The 12976-nt window shown below is 35.1% G+C and overlaps 1 protein-coding gene and 1 long non-coding RNA gene across 11 annotated transcripts in view; one reads left to right on the top strand and one right to left on the bottom strand.

The window, feature by feature from the left end:
• LOC118276751 (hemicentin-2) overlaps positions 1-12976 on the top strand; it is a 476616-nt gene that overhangs the window by 118173 nt on the left and 345467 nt on the right. The gene's annotated exons all lie outside the window — the stretch shown is intronic.
• On the bottom strand, positions 3629-5759 carry LOC126911657 (uncharacterized). The gene is made up of 3 exons (XR_007706176.1): positions 5633-5759; positions 4996-5090; positions 3629-4413 (listed from the first exon to the last, which is right to left on the bottom strand). It is a non-coding gene; the product is annotated as an uncharacterized LOC126911657 (long non-coding RNA).

The following is a 12976-nucleotide window of genomic DNA, read 5'->3' as shown; positions in this document are numbered from 1 at the left end:
AGGCATGACGTATTATTGTAATAATTATTTTATTGGAATAATCTGGATTTCTACGAAGTGATACCAGTTTCTAAGAATCTGCTAGATCAGATGCAATCAATAATTCTATTATGAATCTGATTGAAAACGAGTACACCTAGTTTCTTGAGCGTTCTTCTCCATAGGAATCTGCACTTTGGAACGAGGAAATAGAGCAATTAATGGACAGACAGACAGACAGACCTTTTTAAAATATGACTTTGACTTTGATGAAGAAACTCCATTTAACTTAAAGCAAAGTTTGGTCTTCACCCTTAAGACCTTAATAGTAAAATACGATATTGGATTATTTCCTTGTTACATTTATTTCTCAATCACCTAATTTTGCCCATTCTCCCTGAAACTGCAAGTTCCAACTGTGCACATAGTATTTTAACATTATAGCGCCATTATAAAGAAAAAAATATGAACAATTACTACATATTTACCTAAGTTGAATTAATATGAATTTTAAATTATTTTTAAGCTAATTTTAAAAATTATATTAAATTTTGAGGCTAATTTTGAAATCAGAATTCAAAATTAGCTTATTGATATTGATATTAAGTCGTAATGTTAATTTTCATATTTAAGAACAGCTATATAAATAATTAGACTTTTTATAGTAATTTTCCATTTTAAAAATTTTCCCGTTAGTTGATTAGTTGACAAACGCATGAGTCAGACTCGTGCTACTATCACAGCTGTATTACCTCTCTTTGAGGAGGGTTAGATAGACATCATAGGATATAAAAATATTTGGGTATTTTTTTTTAAACGTAGCCCCACATTAGGGTGTCTTGTCTCGGAGCTGCAGGCAACGTAACAGGTTACCGGGGCTCCGGCTCAAAGCAGGTAGTTTTTACAGACTAAAAACTACCCCGTTCCATCATGGCGGAAAATCATCCAATGACTTTTCTCGCTACTTAAAAAAGGCAAGAGCGGAGTCCTTTTCGACCTTTTTTTGAGTGGTGGTGGGAGAAGTCATTGAAATTTCCCACCTCAAAAAAAGATAGACATCACAGACATCACGCAGTTTTCACAGATGTAAGTGCTTTCCAGGCATGGCAGTTTCAGAAGCTCAGATAGTCATCTGAACCCGATGGGACGACAGACTGACAAGACTGGAGAGAGGTCAGGCGCAGGACCAACGGCTTTACGTGCTTTCTCCACCAAACTTCCTAGTTCCGGGCTAATAATGGTCATTTTATTCAGAAAATGCAATTTTCCACTTTTTATCCGGCGCGGGTATCGACCCGCAACACATTACATGTGTCGTCTAAAATTACGTCATTAATTAATTATTACAAATTCTACACATAATTATGAATAATTAATTATTTACTCATATTGAAAGAAGTGACTTGCGGTTTCTTAAATTGTAGTTTACGTAGATACTTATACATATGTTTACATACCTAATTGACACAGACATCTTTTATATGTACAAAGTTAAAGGCAAAGTCAAATTATTTATTCCAATTTAACCATAAATACTTGTATAGGTGCTTTAAAAAACGTCAACAAATAAATTAATATATTTTTTTTAATATTTTTATGATCACCTGATGTTAAGCAGTCGCCGCCGCCCATGGACACTTGAAACACCAGAGGCGTTACAAGTGCGTTGCCGACCTTTTAGGGGATAGGAATTTAAGGGTTGTTGGGGAATCGGGGATTGGAAAGATTGGGAACTGGGGAATAGGGATTCCGGTAACCTTACTCATACAAAGAAACAACTCAAGCGTTGTTTCACGTCGGCTTTCGGTCGAGCCGGCCCATTCGTGGCGAAGCATGGCTCTCCCACACTTAAGTAATTAGAAATAAACGCCACATTTATCAGTGTTTTCCATCCGTGCATGAGCGGCTGGCTCAATTTCTTACTGAACATGGCATATTTAGAAGCAAATTGTTTTGATATAAGCTTGTTGATTCATCATGTTGCATTAGGCTCTATAGCGGAGCTGCAATACGAGTAGTCTACTCGTCACATGCTAATTGGTTAGTGTCGTATAAATGACTAGGTATAAGGATGAATCATTAATTCATTTACTCATATTGCACAGAAGTGACTTGCGGTTTCTTAAATTGTAGTTTACGTAGATACATATACATATATTTACGTAACTAGCTGACACAGACATCTTTTATATGTCCAAAGTTAGAGTCAAAGTCAAATGTAATTATCCCGATTTAGCTACAAATACTGGACATAGGTGCTTTAAAAAACGTCAAGAAATGAATTAATATATTTTTTATCTTCTTATGATAAGCGCGCTCCATCGTCGACCGCATCGTCGCTTCCCATCAGGTGAGATAGTGGTCAAGCGTGAACCTATAGTTAATATATAAAAAATTGGCAATTGGGCCATAGGGTAACCTCACTCATAACAAGCGTTGCACCACGCAAGCGTTGTTTCACGTCGATATTCTGTAAGGCCGATCGAACCGGCCTATTCGTGCTGAAGCATGGCTCTCTCACTATTTCTCTATTTTTAAGTACCTACTTAAGTAGTAAGTACTTAGAAATAAATAAATAATAGTCTGTCAGTCGGTCCGTCAGTGAAAATAGGTGCTTGTTCCAAAGTGTAGCTTCGAATTCAGAAGAACGAGTAATAAACTCCATTCGTTACTCTTTTAAACAATTCTATATTCACTATTTTTCTGATACTTTTTTCCAATCACTAATTATACATGTATGTGACAAACATTTTTACATTTTCACATATCATTTCAACTATCATCTTTACTATACCTACCTACACTACTATATCTTTCCACAAATTTCTGCTAGCGGCTTTGCCCGTTCAGTTTAAAAGATTCTAGTTCATCAGAGAGTGTTTTTTGACAGAGAAAATCATACAATGTCTTCTCCCGTCTTGGGTGAGGCAAGACAGAGTGTTAGGCTTTTACTGACTAACGATCTTGAGGTGCAGCAGCATGCCGCTATGTACTACAATGCGATGCCAAATTTTTCTGCAAGGTTTTTAGTACAATGTGATCAAAACTTGCTAGATTGCTTAAGTCATTAATTGACGTCTGGAATGAACTGTTAACTGAATGACAGATGATGGGAATCTTCTATCAAGGGCCGCCACCTTTATCAGTACTTTCCATCCGTGCATGAGCGACTGGAGAGGACATGGTTGGAGGTGGATCACTGGGTTGCCCTATTTCTTCTGGCCTGGCAACTTTAAAAATAAATTGTTCTCATTTAGGTTTGTTGATTCACCATATTACACAATATGCTTGACAGTTTTATTTCAATTATTTTATCGCTAACAATGAATGCTAGCTTGCCATCGACGCATCATCACTCCCAGTTGTGCTACAAACATAGATTCTAGAGCCAGTGTAGCTGCTTAAAACCTGAAGTCTGATAACAGGTATAACTAAGAATGAACCGGAGCTGCTGAGGTGGATCCGTTAGGCAAGCGACTTCAGCCTCGAAAAACAAGATTAAGTTTTTAGTCAGTAAGGGTCATCCTTAATAGATAGTGGCAGATGGGAACGGTCAGGATAGCATTCATCACTTTTATTACATAGTAAAAGCATTAAATTTGTAAGGTCATCAAATAATCATGAAATCAGTTCACGAAATAAAAGCACCTTCTAATAATAAAAATTTATTTATTTTCCATTATTCTTTAAATACAAAAACATCACATTTCAATACATTAAATCTCAACTGTCTACATGACTAATCTATTCTTCAATTGCAGATCTTTTATTACCTAAAATTCGCTCCAAATCTTCATCCTTCATAATTTTGAAAATCTAGTACTTTTCTAGGCCCCGTCCAGTCCTAGTTAATAATATATAAAAAACCCAAAATAATCGTACTTTCATTTATTAAGACTTTGACTGCCAACAAAAATCTGTTGAAGGCAAATCCTTCACTAACGCCGGTCACTTTTCCCCCCATGGCGTTTAATGTGTTAATTGACGATTACATGTTGTATATTTTTTAATTTCTTTTAATTAAGTCTTTTAGTAAAGGAGGGAATATAAAACGTGTATATTCGTGGTTATGGTGCTAACGGCTGATACAGTCCAAGTAGACATATAAAATACCATAGGATCAAAATACCATTGGTCTATTGGTGTAAAGACCACTTCAAAAGGCCATTTGTCAAAAAGACCTCGCCAGAAGACCACAGGTTCAAAAGACCATTGATTTAAAAGACAGGCTCTAAAAGACCGTTGGTCCATACATTGGTGTAAAGACCACTTCAAAAGGCCTTTGGCCAAAGGGTCCACGCCAGAAGACCACAAGTCTATTAGACTTGTCTAGTAGACCGCCAGCCCACCCGAAGGTTCGCACCAATATGCCGTCAGTTCACGATGAGCTGACCATGATACCAGAACTTCTTCTTGAAGATCTTTGTGTTGGATCTGTAAATGAGAAATAATATATGTTATAGGACATACATAATTATATGAGGGTCAATAAAAGCTTATCCTCAAGTTTGTGGACCCTGGTCGCCCCCACCCCCCCATCTTATAGCCTCCCTTTATATGATCTTTCCGTAGATTTGAACAGCTTTTTACTACATGCATATGAATATACATACATACTAAAATAATATGTTTTACAATTTTGTCTGTCTGTTTATTCTGGCTTATCGCAAAAATGGCTGGACTGATTTTGACGAGACTTTTATTGGTAGGTAACAGATATAACTAAGGCATTAGTAACAAAGTCAGTAATCCACGTGATTGACGCCGCGGACATCAGCTATAACATACTTTTTTTGAGGGGGAAAATCATCCAATGACTTCTGCTGCCTTGGGCGAGGCGAGAGGGAGTGTCAGACTCTTACTGACTAAAAATCACCCCGTTCCTTCTCCTGCTTTTCTAGCCGGAGCCCCGGTAAACTCGCTAGGTAGTCCGCAGCTCCGGATCAGGCATCAGCCCTACAGCTTTAACATACTAACACAGTATAAAAACAAACAAGTATGTTAAGTCAAACTCACCGGTCGGTATACTTCAGTAGTAAGTTAGTTTCGAGTGAATAACTTGAACTTAACTTTCCCTTTGGTGTTCAGTGACGCATCCAAAGCAGACATGTCTGGAAATACATGAATTTATAATTAGTTTCCGAAGTATGATTCTTTGAACAAGTTGTATTCGTATGGCAAAATGCTGTTGTTCCGAGTTCGTTTATTTATAGAAAAATATTATTGTGTGATGTGGGTAATGAGAAAAAGAATTTTTTTTGGATAAAATGGTGATGTATGTGTGGGAGAGCCATGCTTCGGCACGAATGGGCCGGCTCGACCGGATTGATACCACGGCCTCACAGAAAACCGACGTGAAACAACGCTTGCGTTGTGTTTGCGATTCCCCAATAACCCTTAAATTCCTAACCCCCAAAAGGCCGGCAACGCACTTGTAACGCCTCTGGTGTTTTAAGTATTCATGGGCGGCGACGATTGCTTACCATCAGGAGATACGGTGATAATTTTTTTTTTTCAAATTCTCTTTAGTCATCATGAGCTGGATTACAAATCTATTGAATTCTAGATCAAATTAAATCTATAAATAAAAAATGCAGATCAACAGATCTGCCAACCTCTTTGGTAATAAAGGAGTATTGTATGAAGTACTTACCGACTAAGTTGCCTTATTGCGACTAATTGAGAAATCAGCTAATTTCAGCTATTTATACTGAAAAACACGTGTGTAGCCTTTACGTATTTTATTATAAAAAAACTAACAATATGAAAACGTGTGTTGTTTATTAATATTACCAAATATTAATTGAACAAGTGAATTTTAATATAATTAATTTATTTTAATTTCTGGTCTAATAACTGCAAATTGGACTGTCATGAAATCTCGGGGTTGACTTTAAACGAAATATTTTTCATAATATGACTAATAACTGGACCAAAACGGGTCATAAATTTATAATATATAGTAAAAAATAATAATAGAACTTAAAAAAACATGAAAAAGAAAAGATTTTCTAAAAATCTTACCTTAATTTCTTTTTTTTGACCATTTAGGTCAAAGTGAAGTTCTTAAAAAAACTAGTAATAAAGTATTAGAATCAAGAAAATTTAAGCAACATATTGGATAAACCTATGTTCCGCCGTGGACAAAAACGGACTGATAAGAAAGATCATAAAAAAAATGCATAAAAACGCACGTCATAGACGTACGACGTCTATGACGTGCGTCAAATAATTACTATATAAATAATAAAAAACTGAAAAAAAAAAAACATGAAGATGACATTAAATTCACCAGAATTTTCCAAAATATAATAAAATATAAACATTGTATTCTTTATTATAATTTGAAACATTATAATAAGCTCGTATTTTTGTCAAAACATGTGCACATGTTTTGTTCACAAAACATGTGCACAGGTGTTCACAAGCATGATATTGAAATACACTATGTATTAAGATGATTCGATACGCTTGATCAATAATAATTTGAAGGTTTTATTTAACATGCCGCGTTTGTTAGTTTGTTTGTTGGTTTGGGTCAAAATTATATAGTATTTCAAATGTTTCCCCCCTTCCCAATGGTAGATCGTGTGATATTTGGTACACACCTTGATAACCATGCTATATTGTAGTTTTGTCCACAACTAAAACTTAGTAGAATATAGTTCACTTAATTTTATATTAGTTTTATTTGCTCACATTTTATTTTGACATCTTTAGACTCTACAATGGATTTGTTACGAAACTAATTCTGTTATTAGCTGACCTGTAAGACTTCATGACTTTCAGATAACAGATTTTTTCAGAAATTATTATATTTTTTCGTTGGAACAATACGTTTCTGTACTTAGTACTACTGACACTACAGTGTTAGTCATATGATTACTCATTGTAGTTAACACTGTAGTCTACAACGTAGTAATTATGACTGAATGTGGAAAGTCGTCTTTGAAAAATTAAAATAATTTGTCAAAAATATGGTATTTTTTTTTATCCGCATACCAAGTCACAAGCAATAACTAGTAATCATAATTATATAATAATGTATTACGCAATAGCATGATAATTCGATACGGAAAAATTGTCCAAAAATACAATTGGGAGCAAAGAAACAGGGCCACTAAGGTTTTTTTTTTTCATTTTTGAGAAAAAAATTTTTTACGACTAATACTTGAATTTTAAAGGTAAGTATAAATCGATTATCATGTTATCGGCTTACTCACGTAACTGTTTGACGATGATCTCGACTAGTTTCAAGCCATGCTACAAGCTCATTAGCAGCAGTCGCCGCGACGTGTGTCGCGGAATGCTTCATAAATATTAGCCTCTAGCAGGGCTTGAAACTAGTCGAGTTCCTCGTCAAACAGTTGCATGCGTAAGCCGATTACATAATAATTAAATTAGTATTTTTGTAATCTAAATGTTTATTTTTTATTAAATATTTAAAAATGTACTAAACGAGTAAGATAAATTATAATAAAAAAAATAATAGTATGTCTCACTAAAAAGTAAATATAAATTGAATTTCATACAACTTACGTCAAGAACTAAAATAAAACACTTGTATCAGAAAATATTTATCAGGAAATGAAAAAGAAAACGTGACTGCTCCGTTTCTTTGCACCCACGTGTAGTACCTATCCATGCATGAATCCATGAACAAATACAAAAATTAAACATTGACTGTCAATTGGTAGGTTATTGACAGCAGTATGTTAAATTGTGGTGCAAAATATTAATTATTATGTAATTCTAAAGACAAAATATATGAGTAGAAAGAACACGTCACACATCATCAGCGTATAAGTGGCCATTGCTGACCAAAGGCCTCTTTCACATGGAAAAGATTTGAGCATTAATCACCACGCGTGCCCAATTCCCCCCTTCCCAATCTTCCCAGTACCCCGATTCTCGAACAACAACCCTTAAATTTCTAACCCCTAAAAAGCCGGCAACGGACTTGTAACGTCTGTGGTGTTTCAAGTGTCCATGGGCGGCGGCGATTGCTTACCATCAGGTGATACGACTGCTCGATTATCGGCGTGTTTCATAAAAAATAAAATCATAACAACATTGGTTGCACAAACAAGCGGTCACCAGGTGAATAATAACTTTCTTTAGAGCTGTATATATTTTGATGGCGTTTCAGTGAAATATATCCCAAAAAAGAGATAGTACGATGACCTATGTTTTTATATGTATTTCTGTATTATATACGTGAAATACACAGAAAGTCGTAGGCGGTTTTTACTGGTTTTCAACACACCTGCTTATATTTATTATGTAACTAATAATTTTCTCCATTTTCTTGTTTGCATAGTCTGGTCCTTACTTTCATTGTGTCAATATTATGTAAAGACATAATTCTATTTACTATGTGTTAACGCCTGTTATGTAATTTCTTTTCAAATTTAAACAAATGTAAAACAGTTTTCTTTTAGTAAATATTTATTTTGTTTATTTTTCTTTCTTTTTGTTTAACTTTCAATTTTATTCGTATAAAATTCGGTTTATTTAAATTTTGTTTTTGAAAGAGTATGTTATGATATAAATATTTGGTATTTTAAATATTTATTTGCGGTTTTAAACAGATGTCTAGATTTTGATAGAAATGCATTATGTTTTCTTATAATACTACGAATATGTATAATTTAAATAATGGGCTTAAACTCTACAATAAATCTCAAAAACAGCTACACAAAACATTCATATAAACGACCTACAAGAAAAAATATCTACTTCAGAAGGAAAGCCAACAATCGTATAGGATCAAAAATTACAAGTCAAATTCTGATCCTGAGTCAATTTGCTTAGCATATCTTTATTTAATCTGTCTTGCACCATTAAGGTTCAATTTTAATCACAAGGTATACACTATTAAGGAAATCGACGTAAAAATACGATAAAGCGATTTATTTTCGACCCTAAAGGCTTCTGAGATACCTGTTCATTTGGTTGTCGCTGTAGTGGGCTGGTCCAAGGTGATTTTCATTGCGGAACTGAAGAAATTCAGGGTACTGTTGATTACCTGACGGGTACCGAAGCTCTAGCTTGAAACAGAAGTAGGAAAAGGGTGGTACTTAGTCAGTAAGAGTCTGATTTTTCCTCGCACCTCACTCAAGGTGGGAGAAGTTATTTGATGATATCCCTCATAAAAAAATAGTGCAGATAAATTAGAAGAGTGATTTTGACAAATGGTCTGGAGGTCTGAATGGCTTCCCTACTATCGATACATAACATAATCGACCTGTGCATTTTCCTCGCACACCTACTTTGTGGCGGTGCATCTTCATATCACATCTTGCACGCTCACTTACATACCTAAGTATAGTTTCACAGCTTAACTATTACAACTTCATAGTATACCTACATAGCACTGGTGGAAAAGCACCCTTACTGCCACACTCAGAGACATTTAAAGAATATTTAAACAATTCCTTAGTAACGATTTTGTATCGAAAACAATTGCTAAGAAGTAGTGTTAAGTAATCATAAAATGACTCTGAGTACGGCGGTAAGTGTTCTAACATTTTCGGCTGGCAAAGTTTGCGTTGATTCTTCTGCTGATCACATCAGGTTTTTACCAGTCAACCGTTGAAACGGCAACCTCACCCAAAAAATTCCCTGCTCTTACAAATTATACCAAACTAAGTACGCAAACGAGAATCGTCTTGGATTCCATAAAAAGTCATTGATTTTATATTGAGAGTCATTTGGATGAAAATCGTGGGCCATTTGTATGGGTTCGAATTCTTTTACGAAAATTTATTGCAAGCTTTACCTGTTAGTACAGAGAATTGCTTACTTTTTGTTAAAATATCTCATTGGCGATTAAAGAGGCTGTTTGCAGTGACTTGGGGGTTCTGGGAACAGTGAATGGAGATGGTGATGTGATTGCTTTGTTTATTTTCTGATACAGTGTTGGTTGTAAATTGTTTGTCGTGTATCTTTTGTGTTTCTGGTTTTAACTTTTTTTTAAGGGGGGAAATCATCCAATGACTTCGCTCGCCCTGGGCGAGGCGAGAGGGAGTGTCAAACTCTTACTGACTAAAAACTACCCCGTTCCTACTCCTGCCTTTCGAACCAGAGCCCCGGTAACCCCGCTAGGTAGTCCGCAGCTTTTGGTTTTAACTTGGTTGTAGGATACCAGGTCTAAACCTGAATGACCTGGTTAAAAATGATTAGGTTTAAAACGAGAATTGAGATGTAGTTTCGTTTTTGAATGTTTTCCATGATAGTTGGTTGCACACTGGTTGTATGGTTAGGAAAAGTGTTCGCCATTCATCAGATCTTATCTTACTAATATGATAAATGCGGAAGTATATGAGTTAGTTTGTGTGTATTATTATTACAAACTCACGTCAATACTGGTTAAGGAATCAAGATGAAATTTGGAACAGGGATTGATTAGATAGACTAGGGTATGACACAACATTATACGAGTACTTTACCTATCATCGTTAGATAGAAGCTAGAGGAACATAATTTAAATATGTGATAAAATATTATATTCAACAATGTTGTGTAGTAACTACACTTTGGCCTTTAACGTTCAAGGAATCTTATTCAATCTTAAATAAAAACTACATATAATCTGAAATAAATGTAGATAATTCTATTTTTTTCAAATAACTCGCTAGAACTCATACTTCAGGCACTGAGCAACTGCAAAATAACATTTTCTTTGAAAATACTTAGGTAGGTATACTGAAAATTATTTTAAACGAATAAAAGTGCATTCATGAATAAAGAGTTTTGAAATTCAAGCCTTGTAATTTCAGGGGACGCTGTATAAATTCTCTGAAAAGCTGTGTAAAAGAATTTTTAAACATTATGCCCACTTGGATTTTCCATTGTGTGGCTGGTTGTGTTTATCTACAAACATTTTTGAGTATACGGCAAAGGACATGAGTTTAGGATTGTATATACGGTGTTTGGCAATAAGCTTGTTTCTAATTACAATAGGCTATATAAGTAGGTGGACACCCTGGCATAAACAACCAGATAGAGATCGCAGGGAGCTCCCGAATAAAGAGTCATCAGACCATCACAGATGAAGCCTAGTAGGACTGATACACCCTGGAACAGACTACCAGATATATATTGCAGGTAGCTGGTAAATAAAGAGCCATTAGACGACAGTAGGTGAAGCCCTGTAGGACTGATGCCCGATCCATTACTGCGGTTCCGGCTCAAAAAGCAGGAGTAAGAACGGGGTGGTTTTTAGTCAGTAAAGAGTCTGACACTCTTTCTCTCCTCACTCAAAGTGGGTTACCAAGGAAACTTGTTGCAAGTTTCAAGTACTTTCTAAGATTCTTTTTAGACATTACTCAGATACGGTGAATGAAAATGTCTTCAGGAAATCTGGACTTATATTACCATTCTACCTTGAGCAAGCGTGCTGATGAACAATGCTCATAATATCTTCTTCGTGTACATATACTCTGATAATGGTGATGTAGTATTTATCAATCCTTTCATAAGAAAACGGTGTCATGTTAATTAAGTAATTATTTTAGGAATTTTATCTCAGAGTCTCAAAATACAAAATGCGAGAAGAAAATTGCCTTGTTATTTCCGATGTCTTATAAATGTAATTAATGACTCAATTATGTAATATCTTGACGACCTTTCCTTAATCTAATAATAAGTCGTTATACATAAATATATATATATATATATTATAATATAACACCTTTTACCTCTTGATAATCAAGATAAGGTAAAATAAAATGTTGTTATTTCTTGCCAGTTTTGTTTTTCGGTTTTAGAAATTATTGGTACTAGTGAGTTGTTGGTACTATTTTGGATTTTTACTACCCTTACCAGTATTCCTAATTCTCCGATTCCCCAACAACCCTTAAATTCCTAACCCCCAAAAGGCCGGCAATGCACTTGTAATGCCTCTGGTGTTTTGGGTGTCTGTATACGGCGACGATTGCTTACCATCAGGTGATCCGTCTGCTCGTTTACCGGCTTATAGCATTAAAAAAAATTGCCATATTCATCGACATATTCATCATAGGGACGTTATTACATAAACTCAGGTTATGCATGTCATCCATAACTTCAGTGATTTGATGAAAAAATATGACATACTGTACTCTCTATGTCATTATCGCGCATGATGTCATTTTAGAATTAGAAATTCGGATTTGATTCCCAAGAAAAGATTTTTAAGCCTTTAACTGCCATCAGAAAACTGTTGAAGGCAAATCCTCCACTTACGTAGGTCTCCGGTGACCTACGTGTTAAAGTCTTAAATCAGAATAATTCCTTAAGTTGAGTTTAATACATATATTAATATATGTATATCAGTAACAGCTATACAGTAGACACAACTCAATCCACCCGTCCTACACACAACAGGCGAGATGCTATAATTAACGATATACTGATAAGCTTTGTTGTTCGTGATACCAGCTTGAGGCGTGACAACGTCAGAATCTCAAACCTACGTGATTATTAACTGCTAATTATTGCGGATTTCAGTTAATGATGTTCTGATTATACTAAAGTTGAAATGGGAATGCAAATATTTGAACAACTTCATAAAAAGGAGGTTTCTTAGTTTGACTTGCATGTATGTAAGTTTGTGAACCGACTTTGATGCGATTTTCAGCATAATATTTTACAGACTTAGGAGAAGGTCCATTTTTTTAATCAGATTTATCAAATCATATCTAAAAAACGGAGGCGGTAAAGAAAAATGGATTTTCAAAAACAGTTCATTATTACCTTGTCCGACTTGAGAATCTAACCCGAGAACCTTTGCCCGGCATTAACACTTGCAACCACTTGACCAACAATGGCAGTCGATCACTAGGCCAACGAGACAGAAGATTAAAAAGTAAATGAACATAAATAAAAATCTCAAAATACTTACACATTATTAAAGTCCCTATCTAATGAACCCTATAGATACTATAACTATACAAGCTACACACAAGCGTAGTACACACATCTACCCCCACATTATATACACATGTGCCCCCCT

The sequence above is a fragment of the Spodoptera frugiperda genome, chromosome 17 (assembly GCF_023101765.2).
Source record: "Spodoptera frugiperda isolate SF20-4 chromosome 17, AGI-APGP_CSIRO_Sfru_2.0, whole genome shotgun sequence".
Lineage (NCBI taxonomy): Eukaryota > Metazoa > Arthropoda > Insecta > Lepidoptera > Noctuidae > Spodoptera > Spodoptera frugiperda.
This window is presented reverse-complemented; position numbering and strand designations above follow the sequence as displayed.